Genomic DNA, 24841 nt, shown 5'->3' on the forward strand with positions numbered 1-24841 from the left:
AATTTCGCCGCTTATTGCACATTATTGAATGCATTGACAGAGATGAATGATATGCCGCATCCGTCAACGCTGCTGCGCATGTTGCTAACAACATGAATTCGAGAAGGCCAAATTTAGCGGGACCGGCTAATCGAGAGACGGCTGATGGGCAGGGGGGAACAAAGGAACAAGGAGAACGTGGAGTTTTGGCAACGGAGTCGCATCGAATGGGAGGAGTACTTTTGTTTTCCACGATTTTCCTTTTCAATTAAGGAGAATTTATCTAAAGACATTGTAGCTTGTCTGATTTTTCGCAGTTCATTGTTTCGTGCGGTTTTCTTTGAATTTTGTAGATCTGATAGCACGAAAACTTGCAAAGTTAGCAACCGAGCGTGGTAACAGTACAAAGTTTTGTCTTTGTCGAGTGGAAAATTCGAATTGCAAAAAACCACTTACTTGAGTTTGCTGTGACAGTTTCGTTTGAAATTATTTCATTACAAAAAAAATTGTTGTGAGGATATAAAAGTTTTTTTGCTTTGCATTCGAAGACATAGAATAATTTCTTTTTTCAGTGGGAGACATGAGTTGATAAGAATTGTTGGGTGTTGACAAAAGTGCGGGAAATAGCTGGATAATTTTTCTTGGAGGTACACGGTGATTTTTGCCTGAAAGGAAAACTAGTTGCGGTGATTCGGTTTTTTTTATTAAAGAATAAGCTTTGTGTTGCAAGCGCATACCGAAAATGGAAGAGGAGACGAGAAAGGATTGAGAGGGCGAATTAGAAATGACTCGATGCCATGAGAGAAATTCTGGTGAGAGCAACAATGTCTAGGTCAATTCTATGCTATTACAGTCAAATTGGCACTTTTCGGAATTTGTCTGTCGCGCTGAGTCACTCGAAACGATCCGTAGCGATTTAATGAGTGGTAATGAGTTTCCAAGAACACACAAGAAGGTCATTTGGACATTGCGTTCGACAGCAGGTGATTTTTTCAACTTCAAAAGTTATCTCTGCCCTTATCCCTTTTCACGTTGAAGCTTTCCTGCTGAGTTGCTCAGAATTTTCCTACTATACATACATATTGAATTGAATCGCCAGATAGGTCAAGTTGTGCTAAATTATAACGTTCAATTAGCCAGTTTTTTGTGAATTCAGACTAGGAATTCATGTGAATTACGGCCGAAAAAAAGGTGATGATCGAACCATATGTATCTCCAAATCAAGTTCGACAGCAATTGGCATTGTATCTTTTGCTTATCCTTTTGCATTCTAAATATGAATTAATTCCTTCGTCAATTTGAGGACTCCTTTCTTTTCTCTTCCTCTTAACCTCGCAAAACTCTAACAAGTTAGGGACATCCTCCAGAATAATGGCCTGAGGATGTCAATAACAGGAAGGAACCTCAAAGGCGCACCTAAGTAACCATCTGAGGCAGAAGGAACAGGGATCAGGACTGTGATCCGTCGTGGTCCCCCACTCCTCGACCGCGGTATTCGCACGCATCGGCATCGGCACGCACGCGATCGAGCCGTCGTTTTTATTTTCATTTTTCAGATTGTAGCTCGCGTTTTGATTTAAATCGTTTGACTTACCTGCCTATATTTGCGTAGTTATAATCAAGATCCGGTGCGGACCCACGCACTGGTGGACACTTGAATTTTGAATAATGGCACGTGAGCGCTCAAAGGACCCCCCAAATTGTCGAACTTGGCTAGCACAGAAGCGTGCAAGCACGAGTCGACTGAGTGCTCCGATGAAGCTTTAATATTTGCGGGCGGACCTCAACGGTCAATTTTGCTACCTTTTTGGGTATCTGGGTCTTTCCCTCTTGGTCGTCTTCGGTCACTCAGGATGGTCGTTTGATCATCGCAAACCCATAAAATTTCATTACAACTCTACATAAAACTGTTTGAAACAATTCCTTTTACTTGTCTATTTTGCAGGTGCTTCTATGCATCCTTTCAGTACAAAATGCCAGATTTCAGTCTGGGCGGCATGCTTGCTTCACTCACTGGGTAATATAAACTACTCTCACCACCTCAGGATGGTCCAACTTTTCATACTCTACCCTCCTTTTTCCTCCTCTGGTTCACCTTTAATGCCGATAATAATAATAATAATCGTTAGCGCAACGATCCAATTAGATCAAGGCCTTGAAGTATGTTAGAGCACCTCATTCAAGACCGTAATGGTACACTGCAGGATTACAGTATCCTATACGAGGCAATGTGGTCAGCACTGCGCTCGCTCCAGATTATTACCCTGATTTGAGTCAGGTACTCATTCACAGTTGGGTCGGCTGGTATTTGACACCAAATTACGCTAAAAATACCACTCCATCAGTCAGATTTGAACCGCGGCCTTTGGTATGGTAGCCTTGTGCTCTAACCAACCAGCTATGTGTACATGCTCCCCACACCTATTGCTTATTGGTGACTTTCGGTATGGTACTCTTTAGTGTGAGGAGCATCGCCCTCTTTACATTGCATTTCTGGATCTAGAGAAAGCGTTTGGCCATGTGCCACACGAACTCATCTGGAATGCTCTTCGGCAACACTCAGTGCCTGAAGAACTCATGTGCTGGGTTCAATTGCTCTACCACGATCCGAAAAGTAAACATCGAATTGTGGCGCTTCATGTCTCTGTTATTGTTCATCAAGGTGGCGCCCTCTCATTACTCCTCTTTGTTCTTGTTATGGACACCATCATACGGGACATCCAACATCCAGCGCCCTATACACTGCTTTATACAGATGTTTTCCTAGCATCTAATAGCAAAAATCATCTCGAGCAACTTTTCCAAAAATGGAATGATCGCCTCATGAAACACGGTCTCAGATTGAATCTGAACAAAACTGAATTTTTGACTACCGATCCCCATGAAACAGGCACAATCACTGTCAGCGGCAGTGACCTGCCCAGAACTGAGCGATTTAAATACCTCGTTTCAACGCTTTCAGCCAATGGAGAACTGCGTTATGAAATTGCTTCACACATTAACGTAACCTGGATGAAGCGCCGTTTCACAACTGGTATTCTTTGTGATGGACGTATTAATGATCGTCTCAAATCTAAAATTTCCCGCAATGTCAGCGGTCCTGTCGCTGTCTATGGTTCTGAGTGTTGGCCGACTATAAAAAACAATGAAGGGCGTTTTGCGGTAATGAAGACGAATATGTTGCGTTGGATTAGTGGCGATCCCATCCGAAAGGAGGATGTCCGTGATCGATATGGGATTGCACTGATCATGGAAAAACTACGAGAGAGGCATCTTCGATGATATGGTCACATAATTCGCGCTAATGAAGATTCACTTGCCAAGATCGGTCTGAACATTGAAGTCGATGATAAACGACTAAAAGGCCAGCCGAAACAACGGCGGCTTGAAACGCTGGATGCGGATTTAAAAGTCTCGTGCCTGCGTGGAGATCAGGTGTTTGATAAAATAAAATGGCGAAACCAATCACGACGAGCCGACCCCGCTTGTGAACGGGACAAAGGCTGAAGAAAAAGCAAAAGAAGAAGAATAAGGCACTTGTTTATGTCAAGTTTATTATGGACGCTTGATCTCTTGTTCGGGAATTGTTTGTTTTCCCGCCGTTCGCAACTTATATAAAACTTTCTAACTGGCAAGTGCTTTGAACAGAACACGCCTCCTTGCGCTTATCACCACTGTTCCGCATACCTCATTGATGTGCTTTAATCTGCATAGAGAGCTCTAATAAGCCATTGGTTTGCTCCGAATGCTTCCTGTATAATATTCCTCGGTCTATATTCTTTTCGCTGTCCCTCGCTGCTCAAAGAAGAACCATGACTAACGACGATTGCTATTTTTAAAGAAATTCTTGAGAGCCCCGAAGTGCTTCCAGATGGGTCTCTTTCGGAGTTTAGTTCCACTTACACCATAAACCGTCAAATTTATTGTAGCAATATAGTAGTCATTAGTTCAAAAGCGATTTTAGTACGTATGTGTCAGATGACCATGTAGGGTTTTTGCCTAATGCATGCAGAGGGTGGTTAGGTGGTTATTGGTTTGAAGGAAACCCGCCATTCTGAAAATTTTTCAACTTATGCTAATTATTCAGATAATGGGGAGCATGGAAAATACCTAACAAAACAATGGTCTTCTGAACGATTTAGGAGTTTTCTCGATATTTCCCTCTCGTATTTCTGTCAATTCAAGGAAGAGAAATATAAAGAAATCGTGCGACAGATAGTTCTGACTGAACTTATACTTATCCAGTATGTCACTTCGAATATTCGGTAATTTGACATGGAAACTCACTGTCCATACCCATTGAGACACTCAAATTTGAATGTAACCGACGAATTTCAAATTCCTCAACGATTCTTTCTCAAAATTTGAGTGAGACCAAACATACACCAGAATTACACTATGCAATTCGCAGGCACATTGCGAGGATTAAAAAGCATGCGCACAGTCCATGTCTCACCAGGATACTATCAATTTTCCCCTCCACTGTGGAGACTTTTCTACTCAAGTGAAAAACATCGGAAAATTGTTTGGAAAATTTCAGTTTAGTTACTTTTGAATACTCACTGGAATATAGTCGATTGGCACTCGTACTCTCGAATCGATTGTGGCGGTTACAACTGTGAAGACCGTTTCGAATTTGTCGTCGTCCTTAGAGGACGAGGCTCACAGCAGTCGTGGTTAAATTTATTCTGTCGATTCGTCGTTCTTTTTAGCGGGTGCTGAGATTCGTGGTGTTCTTCGTTTTTTTTCCTCTACACGTTCGGTACTACTTGTATTTTTTTTCTGTGATTCTTAAGATGCGACGGCGGCGGCCTTCTGGCTTCAGTGGCTCCATTTTGAGGTTTCGGTCGTCATCCTCTTCAGCGTTGTCGTCGACATCGCCCCCAGCTTTTTGTCATGTTATGATTTTACCGCTGTTTCGTTAGTCGCGATTTTTTTTGTGATTGAAGTACCCCAGCGGAACGTAGTGGGAATACCGAGCCTTCTAGGTTCGTGGCATTCGCGCTCCTGCTAGTCCTTAGGTGAAGCTCTTCTATTGATTTGCGTTGAATGAGTTTGGGTATTAGGCATAATGTGAATGGTACTTTGGGGAATAGTCACTGTACAATAGCATCGTGGCAGTGCGGGCCGCGGTGCCTGGGTTCGCTTCTTGTGTACGCGCTCAGCTTTGAATCTCAAGTGGTCTTGACTTCTTCCAGCTGAAGCGGAACTGAGATTTCTCTTTTAGATTATCTAGGTCCGTTTTAGAAACGATAAAATTGGTAAATTTGCCTGAAAAGATATTGCGGAAAAAATTAACTCAGAAAGGAGGATAAGTGATGAGCGCGAGCAAAAGGGACGTGCTGCGTTCAAAGGATAGAGGATCTTAGAAAAAATCGCTTAACATGATTATTATAAAGGCCAATTGAAAATCAGTAGTGCACTCGATTTTATTGAATACAAGTGGGATTAGTGTCAATTAAAGTTAAAGTGAATGTGAAAGTGGCGTCGGCGGTTAGTGAGTGCGGATTTAAATAATTGCTGGTGAGGTGGTTGACAAGGTGTGCTCGATATTACCGTCAGAACATAGTTCTTCGTCCTCCCCATTCACTGTTGTGTATGCTCGTGAAATATTATAAATTTAAAACCTAATTGGATTACGACATCGTGTTGCAAAATTAAAAAGTGGATTATATAGACGCCAGCACAGCACATAGTACAGCAAGTCATCATTCGTTTTTAAATCGGACGTGAACTCGCTTAAGCTTCCAACGCGCCTGCAGCAGGAATAATGTAATTGTAGCAAGCCATAAAAAATCATAACAATGCACTGTAAGGGCCACAATATACACACACTCATCTGCATACAGGACTCCCAGAAGAAGCTCCAGTATGGGCATATAAGCATGAACCAGGAAGCAAGGCAACAGCACCGAGCATTATAATCTCAGGTGAGTATTTCAATGAATTAATTTTTAAGTACACACACAAAGTACGGGGCTGAGGGATTAAAAATGTTTGTTTATATTCCGACCGGTACGATAGCGGCCGTTTTCAAAATTAAGAAATATACGTTGGGCTGGCTAAGCTCTCCCACCAGGAGCATTCAACGAGAGACTACGAGTCCCTTTCTGACCTAGATATAATCATATTCATTAGGATAAAATGGGAGTCACGACTGATGGTTGCTTTGCATTAACAATGAGGAGGATAAATGCTGGGCCAGTGGGATTGTTTCCTACACTTCCTGGAATTGGACAGCCGCAGGGTATGTTAGACAATTATGAAGCATTTTATTTGTTTGGGGAATCATATTTTGATATCAGGCAAGAACTAGATACAAAAATTTCAATAAAGACTACTATAAATATCTTTTTGGAAGCATTCTAATTCCGAGAAAAGCTGGTTTAGAACTTTTATTTGGCGTTGGTAAAACAGACAGTGGAAAACCGACTTTAAAATAATATTTGTATAGTGAGCACATTCATTTCAGTTTTTTTTTCTTTGAAAATCAGCATTTTTTTAATATCTCTTACTGTGATATTCAGTTCACACAGCCTTGAAGATAATGTAGATGAGGCTCATTCCCAGGGGCTATTGCAGAGCCAATTCTATTGCTTTTTCAAAATTGCTCCTGGCCAGCAGGATGGAGAGTGGAATTATCAAGTGTCCGAAAAAATTGTTGTCAGTTTCCCAGCACGGACCTAAGTAAACATCAATGGACTAAAAAGGACAAATATGGATCGTAATCAGTTGGTTGAAGGCTGTGTGAAATTTGCGTTGCCATTACATGGAGAACTTGTGACAAGCTGGATAATACCAGCTGTAGAGCCATTACAAATTGGCGACAGCTTATGCTTTTTAAGATCCTTCCTAATTCCTTCATAATTTCATGTAGAAGACTGGGTCAGTTGACCAATCAGTTAACAATTTTCTTTCACCTGCTCTTTCGTGACTCTCTTCTGTTATTTTCGTTTTTTTTTTAATTCCACCGTAAGGGATTGTAGAGTAGTACGTTGAATGACAGCCCTTGAACTACCGGCTTTTCCTTTATTTATTTATTTATTTATTATAATATTTGGATGAGATTTTAGTTTACAATTATAATTTTATGCCCGTCGTGTTTGTTTTGTTGGAACGATGATAACCTTCAGATGTTCCAATATCATAGAATTTGTTTTATTCCTACATGAGCCAGTCCTTTTTGCAATTTCCGCTGGCTTGGTCTTTTGATTTCTTCTTCTACTAGGGCGTCGAAGTTCGATCCAGAAGTCGCTTTTACTCTTCTCGCCGAAAGTCCTTCAATTTCAAAAACTAAACAATAGGTGAATACCGTAGTTAGCTGAGTGCTTCTATCTGTTTAGAAGCTTTACAAGCAGTTGCTTATGTTCTCCGACCTTACCGTTTTGGTAGGAACCTGGTCATTTTTCTGTTGTCGATTTGCTCCACATACTTTGGCTGCTGACGCTTCTGAATTCTAATGTAGATAGTTATTTTCAATCTGTCTTGCAAAAGGTAAAATTCATTATTATGCTCATATCTGGTATGTCACCGGCTACCCTTGTTTTCTGACCCTGTTCTGCATGGTTCGGCTCCTCACTTCATCCATTTCATTATTGACCTTCACAATTGTCGCACATGAAGCTATCCACCTGCTTCAAGTTGGATTAGTCCAATGCGTGGTTTTATATAACTGTCTCTTTCTTCTCCTCACACTGACGACTTTTCCAGGAACCTGCTTCCGATAATTCCGACAAAGTGCTCAAGTGCACTGTCGGATAATATTTGAACCAGCCATCTCATGCTTTATTCCAAAAACATTCCCTAGCATTTCGTTAACTGGCCGTGGAATTTTACTTGAGAGCTCCATTGGCTCCTTGTTAATCTGACCGTGGTCATACATTAAAAAAGGGCGGTTATGCCACGCAATGAAATTCACTATTCAACTACGTGGTGTAGAAATGTGGAGGAGGAGTGCAAGCTCGTCGGAAAATCATGGAAGAGCTGAAGTACATTGCCAGCAACCAACAGCAATGGTTCGTGGCTTTAGTTGACGTGGTATAGCGGACTGCGGTAAGCATATAACTAGCTTGGATGGAAATCCAAATTCAGACAGTAATTGATACATTACAATCGATGTATACGGTTGCAAGCCCTATATCAACGATTCACTCACAGTACTTTTCAAGACTCCACTATATTTTTTCTGGAGAACCCCTATCTCGATCGATAAATATGGACACCACTTGATAACACTATACAAGAAAAAGATCCTTTCCTAGTTTTCACAATAGAGTCTACTGCATTTTTATTGACAGGCGCACCAGTGTTGTAATTACCAATGTTAGGCATAAAGTGATCAGTCCAGATTTTATTTGGAGGGTTCATGCAACCCCATCTCACAGTTGCACTTTCTGCTTTTAGCAATTCTGAATGAATCCTGTTCAGAGCATTTGTCATTTTTTTAGCACTCTTGCTTGTTCTGGGATGGATGGTAAAATAGTCTTTACTGACGATATAAGGATATGTCGAAGATGCTTGAGGTAATTTAATTTTCAACCAGAATGTGGTTTATTTTATATTATATACAGTCGACCAATTAAGGAGTCGGACAGATGGTACAATACAATTTCAAATCAAATATCTCGGAAGCCAGATTATTCTTTTAGATAAATAACTGGCGAAAGAACAAAACATTTGTATGTGCACTTTCTACCCTTATTATTATTTTGTTAGTTTTATTTCAAACGGAAAATAGAATACAAGTCGAGAAACCAGAGGCTGGAGGCTTCAGGTATGAAATGTTTTGTATAATTCTTTTATAAAATCATTTGAGTGCATATTTGTCCCAGTAGTACCTAGTACGTAATGTATATGCATATAATATGTCAAAACATCCACAGTTGCGTGCTACTGACATTGAAAGTCTTAGAATTTACAAAGAACCGACAATTTTGACTCATTATAACTTTATTAGGAATAGTGCGATATCCACTAAACTTGGGAGCATCCCGCTCTATCTTATAGCGTATATTGCTGTTACTTCATGATTTCTGGTTTTTTTTTCAGATTTTTCGGATAAGTAGGTTCTGAGAATGGATCTTTAAAAATAACCCTCCTCGCTCCTCCTTGTGAATTTGATATCCAAACTGAGACCAGTTTTGAAAAGTGCTAGTCTTTCCATTTTATACCCCACATGACTATATTTGGTGAAAAAAAATTGTACATTGTAGAACAATGTAACTCACTGTTTGAGTGTGTGCTGATAGTTCCCCGTTCCCACAAAATTTGGTGTCAATCGGTTTGTTTGTTTTTGAGATGAATGTGTGTGAACCTTAAAAATGAGCTTTTTGTACGGCCAAAATTCTTGGACACTTTTTTTTATACGAAAAATTAATATTCTTTGTGGTGACCATTAGATTTTAAAATTGCGAAAGTTCTTCTTTTCATTGAGTCTATAAGTTTTTCTGTACCTTCTAAAGGAATAGACGTCTAAACATCCTTTATGTATTGGTCCCATATCCTCTTTGTGAAGTGAATTTCGAACAGTTTGAGAGTGAGCTGTTGGCATACCTTTATTCCAAAATTCTTTGCAACAGATACTGCAATTGTATTGAAGTTGTTCCTTATGTCCCACAAAATCTGCCATTTTATTTTCTCTGACGAGATTTTTGTAGGTCGATCGCTACCTACTTTGGAAGCAAGGGAACCAGTTTCTTTAATTTTTTTTTTATTACTTTATGGACAGTGGACTTGGTCGTTTTGATTAATTTAGTTATTTTCTGAACATTTTTATTATTTATTGTAATATTTGATGACCTTCACATTTGAATCGCAGGAGAACTGCTTTTTGTCCATTTTCGGCCGTTTATCACGCGATACTTACAACAAATTAATTGTTGTTGTAAATGCCAGGAACCCTAGGTTTTCGGAGCGCAAAACGAAAGATAACGGTACCTCTTTTGGAACACCAATCATGTTACATGTTGCCGAAATTAAATACTAACTTGAAGTGTCGAAGTTTTAAAGTGATTTTTAAAGACAAATTTTTAAAATAAAATAATATAAAATTAAAATAAAATAATATAATAAAGTTGATATTTAAGTAGATATCATAATGGGGAGTGTTTTGATATTATGTGTCAGGATCACCATGATTTTTTCAAAATTGTAATGTGGGTAGTTTCTGAGAATGGGTCCTTGAAATAATTGACCTTTTTGAACCCTTGCATACCTCGTCTTTGTAACCTATATCAACACTAATACTTGCATCGAAAAGCATTCATCGAGACCTTTTATTTAATATCCTACATGGCTGTATTCGGTGAAAAAAATTTACCCCCCCTTTTTCGAGTACGGGGGCCCCCTTAAACTAAAGGTAGAGCAATGTTACTCACCACATGCAAGGCGATTCACAATTCCCATCTTCCCATTCAATTTCGTATCACACTAACCTTTTCTGAGTAAATGGGTGCGATAGACAGACAGGCAGGCAGACGGACGGACAGAAAGACAGGCAAATAGAGTTTTGTTTTACACAACCACCTTCAGATAGGCTGAGGAGAAGTCTTCATAAATAGAACTTCAATATTTCACTCGAATGTCAATTATTCTCCTTAATTATGGCGTCAGCATCTTATTACGTGGCTGGAGTGATAAGTTTGAACTGCTTTAACTTTGATACTAATAGCTGCATTTCCACGAAGCATGAATACTACCGCGATACTATCCTTTGCGCTGTTGTAATTCGATACCCCTGAGATGAACTTTTGCAGCCCATTTCAAAAAGACGGTAATGTGTTATTAGTAAGTCTATTTGAGCAAATATCGGAATGGGATATATTTTGAGGCCTAGATTTCATACATTATTTTTTTTCAGAATTTTGGGTTGGGTAGTTTTCGAAAATGAGTCTCGCTTCGCTTTAGGTGTGTACATGTTGGCAATGAATGTAGTGAGTAACTGAGTGGTTAGAGTACAAGGCTTTCATACGCAAGGTCGCGGTTCAAATGCCAGTGGAATTCTTATCGTGATTCGTTGTCGGATACCAGTCAACTCAGTTCTAAATAGGTACCTGAGTCAAATCAGGGTAATAATCTCGGGGGAGCGCAATGTTGAACACATTGCCTCTTAAAGGGTACCGTTACCGTTACCGTTACGGTCTTGAATGAAGTGCTCTAATACACTTCATGGCTGATCTAATTCTATCTATCTATCTTGAAGTTGTTGTTTCTTAGCTATACGCTTCCCCTGGGAATTTATATTTTTCAAAAATTTCGCATCAACTATCACTCGATCGATCGGCACATATCCAGGTTATATGGCAGGTTTAACCAAATATCCAGGGCATACATTAAAAGATAATATATAACGAAGAGATGCAGCCTTTGATCTGATACCGACAATTCTTGGATGTGCAATGCAGAAATGTTCTTTCCTTGATGTAGAGAAACCGTTTGACTGTAGCAAAGTTTGAAGTCCAACTCAGATCCAAAATCTACTGCGACTGCCTTCATCCTTACGCTGCCAGAGCAAAGTAGTAAGTAAAGACAACGAAGGTCATATCGTTTTGGACTAGTGGCATTACTCGCTATGGTTATGTACGAAATGAAGACATTTTCACCCTGTATATGTATATCGCCTGTATATGTATATCACCCAACTACTGGCCTATGCTGACGATATCGACATCATGGGAAGAACCACCCGAGACGTTCAAACTGCCTTCATCCAGATCGAGTAGGCGGCGCGAGATCTTGGGCTGCACATCAACGAAGGCAAGACAAAATACATGGTGGCAACGTCAGCACCGAAGACAAATCAACCAACAACATCAAACCGCACTGGTCAAACACAAGCACGAACAAGAATAAGGATAGGGGAATACAACTTTGAGACCGTTGACAATTTCTCCTATCTAGGGTCGAAAATCACAACCGATAACAACTACGATGATGAAATCCGCGCACGGTTGTTGTCAGCCAACACAGCCTACTTCAGCTTACAAAGACTGTTCCGCTCGAAATGTCTCACCATAGGGTCAAAGCTCTTACTGTACAAGACTATGATCTTGCCAGTCCTCATGCATTCCTCGGAAACTTGGGTTCTTAGCAAGAAAAATTGCGAACTCTTGGCCGCGTTCGAGAGAATAATTCTCCGAAGAATTTTTGGCCCCCTACATGAGGATGGACGATTCCGTAGCCTACACAATGACGAAATCTATGAGCGATACCATGACCGTCAGGTTGTGGATAAAATCTGACTCAATAGATTACGGTGGACGGGTCACTTAATCCGTATGGATGAGGATGTTCCAGCCCGGAAAGTCTATAAGGGCAATATCTATGGTAGAAAAAGAAGGTGAGGCAGACCCTGCCGGAGATGGAGCGATGGCGTAGGTCAGGACGCCAGATAGCTTTTAGGGATATCGAATTGGGGGACCTCGGCGCAATACCGGGATGTCTAGATTTCCTTATTAAGGCAGGCGTAGACCGCGATGTTGATGACCCGCAGGACTAGCCAACTACTGCATAAAATGAAACGACGGTGATCGCGTAAATATCGTGGCCAATATGGCCACGTCGACATCGGCTATGAATGCTGTGCGCTATACCTTCTGCGAACTCTTGGCCGCGTTCGAGAGAAGAATCCTCCGAAAAATTTTTGGCCCCCTACATGAGGATGGACGATTCCGTAGCCTACACAATGACGAAATCTATGAGCGATACCATGACCGTCCGGTTGTGCATAAAATCCGGCTCAATAGGTTACGGTGGGCGGGTCACTTAATCCGTATGGATGAAGATGATCCCACCCGGAAAGTCTATAAGGGCAATATCTATGGTAGGAAAAGAAGACGAGGCAGACCTTGCCTAAGATGGAGCGATGGCGTAGGCCAGGACGCCAGACAGCTTTTAGGGATATCGAATTGGTGGACCTCGGCGCAAAACCGGGATGTCTGGAGTTCCTTATTAAGGCAGGCCTAGACCGGATACCGGTTGTTGCGCCGTTGATGATGATGATATGTATATCGCGTTGCACGCATCGTTGGGGAATTATAAGAAGACCACTTTTCCATTCTTCCCAGCAGATCTACATAACTTGGTTATAGAATTTGAAAATGAACTACTCATATATCATATCCAGCAGAAGAAACACCTCTTTCATGTTAACAAATTCCTTGATAATTTCTCCTATCTAGGATCGAAAGTCACAACCGATAACAGCTTCGATGATGAAATTCGCGCACGGTTGTTGTCAGTCAACAGAGTCTATTTCGGCTTTCAAAAACTGTTCATGTATTCCTCGGAGCCTTGGGTTCTTAGCAAGAAGAATTGCGAACTCTTGGCCTCGTTCGAGAGAAGAATCCTCCGAAGTCGGCGAAGATTTGCCATGCAGATGTGAATGCACCTAAGAACAATTGAGGAGCGAAAATAAACAAGTACGATATTAAGAGGTGATGATCCCATAACGCTTTGCAAGCCATTAGATATGTATATTCCCATTGATTTAGGTATACAGATCCGATATAAATAGAGGCTAACAGTTTTTTTAATGTTCACCGTTAACCGAGAGAATTGGCCTTTTCTTGTTGCCATATACGGTGGCGAAATCGTTGCTAGCCTCTGCTTCCCTCATCAACGCAATGGTGGAATTTCCCCACTCTCATCATTTTTCAAGGAAACTGAGTCTAAGTCTGTCGCGTTCACCCTAACTCACAACTGTCAAAAAAGCTTTCCACCCTTTATGTTTATCCATCCGCCTCTGTTTTCACGCAATCTACCGTCAGTCAAACTTTAAATTGTCGCCTTTGGATATAGCTAGAGGTGAAGGAACTATTGTTTGTGGATCAGCACTAATCAATATTCGTGGGTGGCTTGTGTCGAATCGATGTCGCCTAGAAAGAAGAAAGATCCCTAATGTTGAATGAGAAGCCAAATATCAAATTTAAGGGCCGCCGCTTTGTTGCTCTGTGAATAGATGCAGCAGAGACATGCAAGCGGACGTGAGCTGATAGCTCCTTTCGAAACCGATATCAACACCTCTTTTGTTATGCACAGTCAGAAAATATAGTATTGCTATTGCGGATATCGTTAATTAAATGTTCGTTGTCGATTAGTCAAAACCCGACAGTTCTTGGCCCTGTGCACGAATAAAGTGTCGTGGATGACTAGGTAGTGAAAATTGCATATATCTATAAACCTCTCACTGTTGTTGCCACGGTCACCAAGAGCGTACCTCCCCATCACATGCCCCAGCAAGTTGTTGTCTCACTTTGGCATATCAATATCATTTTTAGGAAGTCTCTCCCGAGCTGTGTGTAATTGCTCATAGAACGCGCCCTTCTTCGCTGATGGATAATAATGTACAGTTGGGGTACTCCTTAACTTTGACCTAAATCTTACAGCCAAGTTCTTTTCAGAGAACGGCACTCAAGTCACGTGTTGCGATAGCGTCAACAACAGTTTGACACCGGGTTCGTGTCTACTATGAAAGAGTACCAAATTGTGCTGCAAGAGAGAGTACTCTTCAGAGTCCCATCATCCCACTTCGCAATGCTCCGAATATCCAGATTTTAACTCAAAATCTTCGAGGGAGTTTGAGAAAGTGGGCATTATCGGGGCTCTCGATACGGTTGTCGAGGGGCGCGCACCTATTCAACGAACCAATCATAATAAGTTTTCATTAGTGAAAGGTACCTATAAGCTCAGTTCGTATTCGTGGTGTTGTTGATTTTTTGGTAGGAGCGATTTTAGAGGTTGCCTTCCCAAACAATACGCTGATGCTTAGCAAGCAACAGTAACTTTTCGTAGGACCGAATTTCAGACCATTTAAGCACGCGTTTGTGTAACAGGTGATTTAATCTGTTTGCCTGGTGATTTTCATCTTTGATTCATTTTATTCGGGGACCAATATGACATGACAATATTAAAACCGGATTTTCCATGGAAATTGCTTTGTGTCAGACCTTCCTTGGTTTCAGCGATATTTACATTAGCTTGGATGTATTTAATAACAACGGAAATATCCTCCCCCCCCTCTAGATAAACTTAACAAAATTTAATCTTGGCGTTGAATGCACTTAATTGCTGTATCAAAAATAAATGATATCGATCCTGTAATCTATTGACAGCATCTGATAGAATCAGTTCACTCTGGCATTGAATTAGGACTCTTATAATACAATGGTGGGAATTATTCAACAAAAAGTTTGTCTTAAGTGCTGTACCCTGAATGGAATCTCACTTACTGACAGGATTCAACGAAGCACTGGTGATTATCGATGGTACCCCCCGTCGAAGGGGACCTGATTTGTCTTTCTAGGATTCCTGTAAATATTTTATGAAACAACCGAAGCTGAACGTTTTGACCTTGAATTGAATATACATACAATATTATACCTAAGGAAGTGCTACCTCATTAATTCTTGCAGTTGAGGTTGACGGGACAGTTAAAATAAGATACCCACCTTCCACAGATAATGCTATAGGCTGCTGCTAAACCAATTTTACTTTTTCCCTAAATCAGGGTGCCATTAATGCTTCACAACATATTAACAAGCATTTTTCCACTCTACCTTAATATTTGTAAGATTTCTTGACAGATATTTGGAAAAGATTACCATTATGCTGGATTTTCTAACAATATTTTTTTGCTTAAGTGGTTACACTACAAATGCGGAAGTTTTTATACATTTTTTGTGGTTCAAATGTTACTGATGGCGGAGAACCTATTTTGGGCTGCATATCGATATCAGTCGATTTAATCACCAATGAGAACTTGGGTCAATTCAGGCTAATACTTTGCAGCTTTTTTCGTTACATTTATACTGTTCCCAGGAAACTTCGTACTTTCACCAATAATTCCATTCTTCTAGCAATATAAATTTGGTTGCGGTTAGTAACACCATATCAAGCCCTTGTTAAGGTTTTGTATATCTATGTGAAATCAAGGGCCTCACAATTTACGGCATTCTGTTTAAATAAAGTTAATAATATCATATTACAGTATTCTAGGAATTTAGAGTTATTCGAGGAGTTTAGCGTTACCGTTTCATTATCATTGAAAGATGAACAATTACAAACAGACTATGTGAATGCCCTACACTCCACTAAGGAGTTAACAGGAAACACTACATGCGGAGTCGATACATACACATTATCAAATACCGAAATACCTTAATTGGCTGCTAATTAGCTCGCTGAGTGTACTTCTTGAGGTCACGAAGGTTAAGCGGCTTTTGCAAATTGTTAGTACTTAGATGGGGGCCGGGGGAGATTTCTATCTTCATTTTTTTCTAATCCTAAAATGAGTGCATTCTATTTAAAGCACAGTTAGTTTAGGTCAACGTTCGACCGTCAAATGGCATATGACGTAAAATTACCTTCCAATAATAATTGCTAAATAACTTTATTTATATAAAGAGTGGATAAATAATAAAATGGTTCCCGTCAAATCATCGGTTTCAATTTCATTAGAAGTGGTTAGATTTTAGATAAGGACCTTTTATTTGAGAAGTTTTTGTTTAGAACATTCACAGTCTGTCAGTATCTCCGCGTGTCGTGCGTAGTTTCTTAGAGACAGGCTGAAGGCACCGTCGTGATTTTAGCTGGAGTATCGTAAGCACGAAGCGCTACGAAAGTATGTAGTAAACGTTGTGTTTTAAGCAGCTTATAATGTATGTGGAAAATTCAAATTAAAGCCCCGAGAAATGGTTTTCGAAACTGCCCCTATGTTCAATATAAGTTAGGGAGAATTCACTTTTAAGCTACCATGCGTATTAAATTTGAGAAAGCTGTCATAACTTAAAATTATGGCTAATTATTGATATTTGTTTTAAACCCACCTTGCTTTAACTATCATATTTGAGTCTGTATTGGGATTTTGTACGTAGTGCCCAATTCGGATAAATGCGTGTATATGTTTTCAGTGAGAGCTATATTGTCATTTTTACCGTTTGTTTAGGATTAGGATGATAACTATGTCTTCAATCTGTACATCATCATCGCCAACGTGTAGCAAGCGGTGTTCGATTTTAGCTTGCCTTAGTAAAGAACTCTAAACATCCCGGTTTTGAGCCAAAGTCCACCAATTCGATATTCCAAGAAGTTGTTTGGCGTCCTAGTCTATGCCATCATTCCACCTGTGGCAGGGTCTGCCACATCTTCTTTTTCTACCTCGGTCTTTGCTCGTATAGACTTTCCGAGCTAGATCATTCTCTACGGATGAAGTGATCTACCCTCCGCAACCTATTCAGCCGGATTTTATTAACAAGCAGATGGTCATGGCATCGCTCATAAATTTGGTCGCCATACAGGCTACGGAATCGTCCAACCCCATGTAGGAGGCCAAAAATTTGTCATTGGTTTCTACCCTTTAACGCGACAAAGGGTTCGCAATTTTTCTTGTTCAGAACCCAATTCAATATCCCTAAAAGTTATCTGGCTTACTAGCTCATGCTATTGCTCTATCTCAGGTGGGGTCTGCCGAGTCTTCCTTTTTCTACAATAGATATTACCCTTACAGACTTTGCCGACTTGCTCATCCTCACCCATACGCATTAGTGGACCCGCCCAACGGAGCCGAATTTTATCAACAACCAGGCGGTCATAGTTTTGTTTATAAATTTCAACGTTACATAGACTCGCGAATCGTCTTCCCTCGCATGAGGTTAAGAGTTCGTAATTTTCTTCGACAAGAGCAAGAAGTTTCTGAGGAAGACATGGTAATCATTGTCTTATACAGTAAGAGTTTTGATCCTGTGAGACCTCTAGTGAGACGTTTAGGGCGAAACAGTTTTCGTTAGTTGAAATAGGCTTTGTTGGCCGCTAGAAACCCTGCGCGAATTTTATTATCATAGCTGTTATCGGTTGTGATTTTCTACCGTAGACAGGAGGAATTATCAATCGTTTCAAAGTTTTATTCTCCTGTCATGATTGCTCTCAGTTGACCAGGGCGATTTACTTGTTCTTCCTCTGATTTCGATATCATTAGTATAGGCTAGTATTTAGATGAACAAAAAGGGGATCGTGACTCTCGCATTTACATCGGGATCCCGGATAACTTCTCCCACGGCCTGGTCTCCTTGTCCAACACCGTTATTAATGTTAAATATGTTCCCTCGACACGCGCTTGTTCACCTCTTCGCTAGCCAGGCTCGGAAATATGGGAGGGTTCTTTGAACGCTTCAGTCCTTTGCGTATCATTTAACAAAATTACACGTGTTCTTAAGCCGATTACTTTTCGCCAGGCTCCTTCGATATCCCCATGCTTGTTTGTTTCTCAGGTTTCGGTTTGAATCAACGTATTGGTATAAGGGCACATGAAGTTTTATAGAATGATACGTAAGGGACTGAAGTATTGTGGAATTTCCCCCGCCCGCCCCCATTCCGGGGCCTGGTTAACACAGAATCAAGCACGCTTCTGCGGAGCTTCAATATTTGTGGGCGGATCTTCGCAGTCAATTTGGGATAGTATTCCCTCTTAGATGGATAGTTATTTAACCATCGTAGAATCTCAATAAGCCATTACAGTGATCTTTGGTGCTATCAACTGCGCTCGGATGACATGACTGTTAACGAAACCTATATAGATCGTTTGAGTAAGGCGATGATAATTAAAATTAAATTATGAAACCTCGAAACCTTTAGGGAAAACTTTATCGGAAAGAAGAAACAACACAAAAAAAAACAAGAATAAAACAATAAGGAAAGGTTTTTGCCTTTGTAATCATCGCAGCGTCGTCTGTTACCCTTTTTAAGGTTCTGTGTTCAACAAAACCTTATTAAAATTAATTCAATGTCTTTCCGTCTGTCCATCTGCCTCTCTGCCAATCTGTCTGTCGGTCATACCCAAATTACTTAGAAACGGCTCAACCTATTGCCAAATACAGGGTGCGGCAGCATAACTTCCTTTTTTAAAATGCGCGCCACTCAGTTAGTTGATGTCATAGCGGAGCGCTAGTGGTCTCGTTCAAAAGGGGATACTGTAAAGTTTTGTCCCGACACGGTTCAGTCGCCATCATGCGTTGGAATAGTGAGGAGCATGCCTTTGTCGTTGAGGTTTACTTTTCAAGCGGATGTTCGGTTATTGCAACACAGCGTGCATTTCGGAATCGCTTTAATTTAGCCCCGTTGGCTCCCGTCCCAGACCGCAAATCAATTGTTACATGGGTCACTACATTCAGACAAACTGCAAGTGCGACAAAAGGAAGAACTGGAGTCCCTCGACCCGTTAAATCACCTGAGAACATTGAAGCAGTGAGAGCGTCAATGTTGCGATCGCCACGGCGTTCTGCGCACAAACACGCATCTGCCCTTAAACTATCCGATCGTTCTGTGAAAAGAATTCTTCGTGATGATCTTCATTTTCATCCCTATAAGATGGCGATAGTGCAGGAACTTTCAGAACGTGACTTCAATTCTCGGATGAACGCGTGTGAGCTTCTTCTTGATGTCGTTCCCGAGGGTGCTATTGTTTTTTTTAGCGATGAAGCCCATTTTCATTTGTGTGGGTCGGTTAACACTGGGCTGACACCAACCCTCGAGAATTACATCAAAAGCCTTTGCATTCACCCAAAGTCACAGTGTGGTGTGCAATTTCCTCAGCTGGAATTATTGGTCCCTAGTTTTTTGAGGAAAATGAGGTTACAGTGACAGTGAATTCGGACCGGTATGTAAACATGCTACAGAATTTTTTTTCCCACGGCTAGAAAATTTGGACTTGGGGGACACTTGGTTCCAACAAGACGGTGCAACAGCACACACTTCAAGAGCATCGATGGCTGTTTTGAGGGAACACTTTCCACAGCGCCTTATCTGAATTAGAGGCGATTTGGAATGGCCGGCACGCTCTCCCGATCTGTCCCCTTGTGATTTTTTTTTATGGGGTTTTTTGAAATCCCGTGTTTATGTGAACCGTCCAAGTAGCCTACAAGATTTGAAGACCAACATCCAAGAAGAAATTGCCAACATAACACCTGCTATCCTAACAAGAGTCATGACAAACGCCAGAAATTGGTTTACGCAATGTATAGAGAATGGGGGACGTCACCTAACAGATTTGATCTTCAAAACAATGTAAATAAAAACTTTAGACATGTACCTACATTATAAAAAATAAATAAATATTTTCCGATGCATACAAGAGTTTTTATTGAGTTTTGAAAAAAAAAATTATAAATTCAATGGGAACGTATATGCTCTGTGAATTCCTTTAAATATAGCAAGTGGTGCCATTTCCTGTTGAGTTGAAGAGGGGGCCAAGAAGTGAAACAGGTCTTGTTCTCAAAACCCATCCAACCGAAAAATTTTAAAACAATCAAAATCGTGCATCTTTGTGAAATCTAGGCCTCAAAATATATCCTGTTCCGATATTCACCCAAACAAAGCTAATAGTGGTACATTTCCATATTTTTTAAATGTACGCCTTCTTCTAGGAGCGCATTTGGCTTCCATATAAGACATATAATAGGGCATAATTCTGGGTAGTTTGAAGAAAATACAAATATTATCAATAAAGTTGTGGAAGTTGGAATTTGTCCATTTCATGTGAATTTATTGCTCTCCAGGACGAGTATGACATCATCATATGTCAATTCATCAATACTTCAAGACGAGGGTACTTGCAAACACCAAACGGCTTAAATATCTGGAAATGATGTAGGATACTCCAAATATGTATACGTTAGCGATACAAGATAACAACCCGTATTCCTGTTTAAACCGAACATACTAGCCCATCGGCAAAGACTTTTCTTGATGATAATACGATAAGCTAGTAGCCAAGAGGTAGCTGAAAAGTGCTTGTTAACGGCGCGGCCCCATTACTGCTAGGATTTAGGACCATGTCAGAGATTAACAGCTATTTCGCTCATGGATATCTCTTCTCGAGAACATACAAGAATAGAATAGCCACAGGTTGATAGCCGCGAGTCATGCCAGCCTACAATGTAGAAAGCAAGTTGTCGCCTGTATGCATAAATGAGCGATAGTTGGCAATCTTGGCTTGTTTAGAATGAGCACAATATTTATTTCTTTAGTATGATTATCATGCAGTTTGGTAATATGGAAAGGTATATTTTGAATTTTTAGCTATATACAATGGAAATGCACAGAGACTTCCTCACATAAGACGAACAAAATTTGTCTACCGGAACCGTCCAGCTTTCGGTATTTCGATCACATAATACATAAATTAGAGGGGCGCAAAATATCAACCTAGCAGGTAATGTGATATCATATTACCTTTTGAAGTGATAGTGATATTACAATGTGATATCACGAACACCACTTTTCATTACCCTAACTGTACATACGATGGTATATCATCAACACCAAATGTTAAAACTCGGGAACCCATAGTACCAAATATCACTTATTATAGAATAATTTAGTACATTCATAACGTAAAGTATACGACAGCGCTAAATAGGTATCAATGAAGCGTGAATGAACCTTTCATGCATGAGAAAAAGAAAACAAAAGATCCCATAAGGATATAAGATAACGAATAGTACAATATTTTTATATCACACAAAATGTGTTTCAATACTGCAAAGTACAGGGCTTCATCATTTATTGCGAAAGAGCTTTACTTCACTTGGAAATTATCTTTGCTTGGAATCATTAATGACAAATTGGAAATCATCTGTTCATAACAAAGCTGAGGGAGCAGTATCAGATCGGATATTCGGTATCGGCACTCAACTGTCACCTCGCAACTTATGCTAAGAAATATTATTTTCGCCACCAATTCATAACATTATAAATCAATTACTTATACCGAAGAATCTGCATTTGCATATTCATATGCAGCCGACATCATTTTCTAGCCCAAACCCAGTCCAGAGCTAGCTCAAAGTCAACCTCGGCATCAACATCTACCGTCGCAACTTTTACTACGAAGAGTGGTAATGTTAAGAGATGTTTTGAAATGTGATATCATATTACAACGTCACTTTTGTAATGCAGTAATGTTAGGTTATGAGGTTATATTTGGTAATATGGCGATGTAAGGTAATTCGGTGATGTTTGATAAGGATAAGGATAAGGCTTGGTGATGGTAATGCGATATTACACTTTAAGGTGGTATCCCTTGTGAGCCTATACCACAGCAATCATTTTGCGTAGGAAAGTTTTCAGTGTTTTCGTATGATTCCTATAGCTATAGCTCCAAGAAGCATGGTAAGCTATTTATTATAAAAGTTGAAATTAGGACCTATTCGAAACTATAATAATCTGGGACTCTAATTTGATAACCCATGTACATATATTCGCAGAAAGCAACATTTATTTCATACGCAACCTTAAAAACCGCATCCAAATTCTGAATATCTTCATTTTTTGATGCATCATGAATCAATGAATCATGATGAAAAAAAAGTATGTACCATTTAGACGTTTTTAAGCTAGTAAAACGAAGACATAGGAATTATAGTTAGTTCTCATACCCAAGTATATATTAACATGAATAAACTCTAACTCTTACTCTGAATTAATTCTAATTGAGAGTTGTTATTATGCCGTCATTGCTAATACACTTGCAGGGTATGACGGTCCCACGTACTCAAGGCAGTAAGTCATTGCAGCCGAGTACATGGGTGATTTTTTCGATAAGCACAGTATCATGGATTCAGCAAATGATAATAAATCCTACACCCTAATTCCATGGGCTGTTGTCAATCTGAAAAATATAGGTAGGTATTAAATACTGAGGTTAGGTGAAGGAAGATGAGGCTGAGCTAAAATATCTAAGACAATTGTATGTCCTTATTTGGTAGAAGTTTAGGCTAGGTTAGGTTTCAGTCTGACGATGCTGAGGGAGCTACATTATCAGCAACCCACCTCTGTACCTGAGTATCATAATTTTCCACATTTCGAGGCTCTTGTATTTGTCGGACGTTAAGGTGAATGTCCATAAAATGCTAAAATTTCACGGCAGTTATCAGAGGTAAACTTATCCCTGCCCAGGAAAGTATGATCATTATGCATACTATATAAATGCAAATATATTTTACAGAATTGATTAGGGAGTGGAAATTAGGTTAGAAAGTAGAATTTGAATGAAACACTAAGCACTCTTTATAACCTAGTCCGTCCTCATTGGAAAATAATACAAGGCGGAATCACGAAAAGGTCATTGTGCATAAGTAAGGGGCAAATGAATTCCCGCCTTATGTCTGGCGGGAATTTTATTCCGATAAAGGCATACATCCCTTGTTCTGCAGCCATAACCGTAGTTGCTCATTTGAACCCCAAATTATATGACTATCATAACATCATTTGCTTATTCCCTGCAAACATGCATTCATAACCAGACGCTCCCACGTAAAACGCAATGGTTAAAATCCTTGATTAATATCCATAGACATCGGCGGTAGGGGTGGCTTAACAATTTAATGACCGACTTGAAAACTGGGTCGTAGACTAGCAATTATTTATTTTACTCCTTTACAAATAGATCCTTAGCTCCATAGGGTGGACCTAGTTTGCGTAGAGATTTTCGAATGGTGGTGTTGGCCGAGGTGCTTTGCACAAAAGTCAACAATGAGTTTGTGTATATTTAATTAAATGGTAATTACATGGTCGTTTCAAGTGAAGTGTTAAAATGAATGAGTACACACTGGAATGTATATATGTACAAGTTTAAAATGTGTACAATACCGCTTTGATTTGATTTATGTGCATATATGTTTAGCTGATTTATTTATTTGAAATTAATTTAGTTACTAGAGAAACAGTCATTGCGTCAGGCTTAGTTGTATCTCATTTAAGGCAACAATAGGGCTATGATATACACATATGTAAATATGTATACTACACGCATATGTCTACGTACTATATGCATACATATATACTGTAAATTTGAATCATTATTGACCAAATACTGTTTGTGCCAAAGGCTCTTGTTTACCCTATTTGGGCTCATAATAATTTCAGGATAGTTAGCTTAGGCAATGCCGGAAGCCAGCTATGAAAAGGAAGATGGGCAAAAGTGCTGCATAAGTGGTTTTGAATGACGCATGCTAAGTTTTAACACATTTTAGATGTACATATTTTAATTTTGGGGAATTTTATTATTAGAAATTATGTACATTTCCAAAGGTTCCCGTAATGATACAATCATCATCATCAACGGCGAAACAACCGGTATCCGGTCTAGGTCTGCCTTAATAAGGAACGCTTTACATCCCGGTTTTGTGCTGTCTGGAGTCCTGATCTCCGCCGCCGCTACATCTCAGGCAGGGTCTGCTTCTTCTTCTTTTCCTACAATAGATATTCCCCTTACAGACCCACCCACCGCAACCTATTGAGCCGGATTGTATCCACAACCTGACGGTCATGGTATCGCTCATAGATTTCGTCGTTATGTAGGCTACAGAATCGTCCATCCTCATGTAAGGGGCTAAACATTTTTCGAAGGAATTTTCTGTCGAACGGGGCTAAGAGTTCGCAAAGTTTCTTGCAAAGAACTCAAGTCTCTGAATACATGAGGGCGGGCAAGATCATTGTCTTGTACAGTAAGAGTTTTGACCCTATGGTGAGACGTTTCGAGCGGAACAGTTTTTGTAAGCTGAAATAGGCTCTGTTGGCTGACAACAACCGTGCGCGGATTTCCTCATTGTAGCTGTTATCGGTTGTGATTTTTGACCCTAGATAGGAGAAATTAGCAACGATATCACCGTCGTTGTCTCCTGTCTTTATTCTTCTTCGTGTTTGACCACTGCGGTTTGATGTTGTTGGTTGATTCGTCTTCGGTGCTGACGTTGCCACCATATATTTTATCTTGCCTTCATTGATGTGCAGCCCAAGATCTCGCGCCAATCGCCGCCTCCTCGATATGGATGAAGGCAGTTTGTACGTCTCGGGGCGTTCTTCCCATGAT

The 24841-nt window shown here is 40.1% G+C and overlaps 1 protein-coding gene across 3 annotated transcripts in view; it reads left to right on the plus strand.

Annotated features, from left to right (window-relative positions):
- Positions 1 to 4547: 4547 nt before the first annotated feature.
- LOC119646566 overlaps positions 4548 to 24841 on the plus strand; it is a 277721-nt gene continuing 257427 nt past the window's right edge. For all 3 annotated transcript variants that reach the window (XM_038047045.1, XM_038047049.1, XM_038047048.1), the window contains exon 1: positions 4548 to 5909. The gene's annotated coding sequence lies outside the window, so the exon portion shown is untranslated. The remainder of the gene's footprint in view (positions 5910 to 24841) is intronic.

This window comes from Hermetia illucens, chromosome 1, assembly GCF_905115235.1.
Source record: "Hermetia illucens chromosome 1, iHerIll2.2.curated.20191125, whole genome shotgun sequence".
NCBI classification, from domain to species: domain Eukaryota; kingdom Metazoa; phylum Arthropoda; class Insecta; order Diptera; family Stratiomyidae; genus Hermetia; species Hermetia illucens.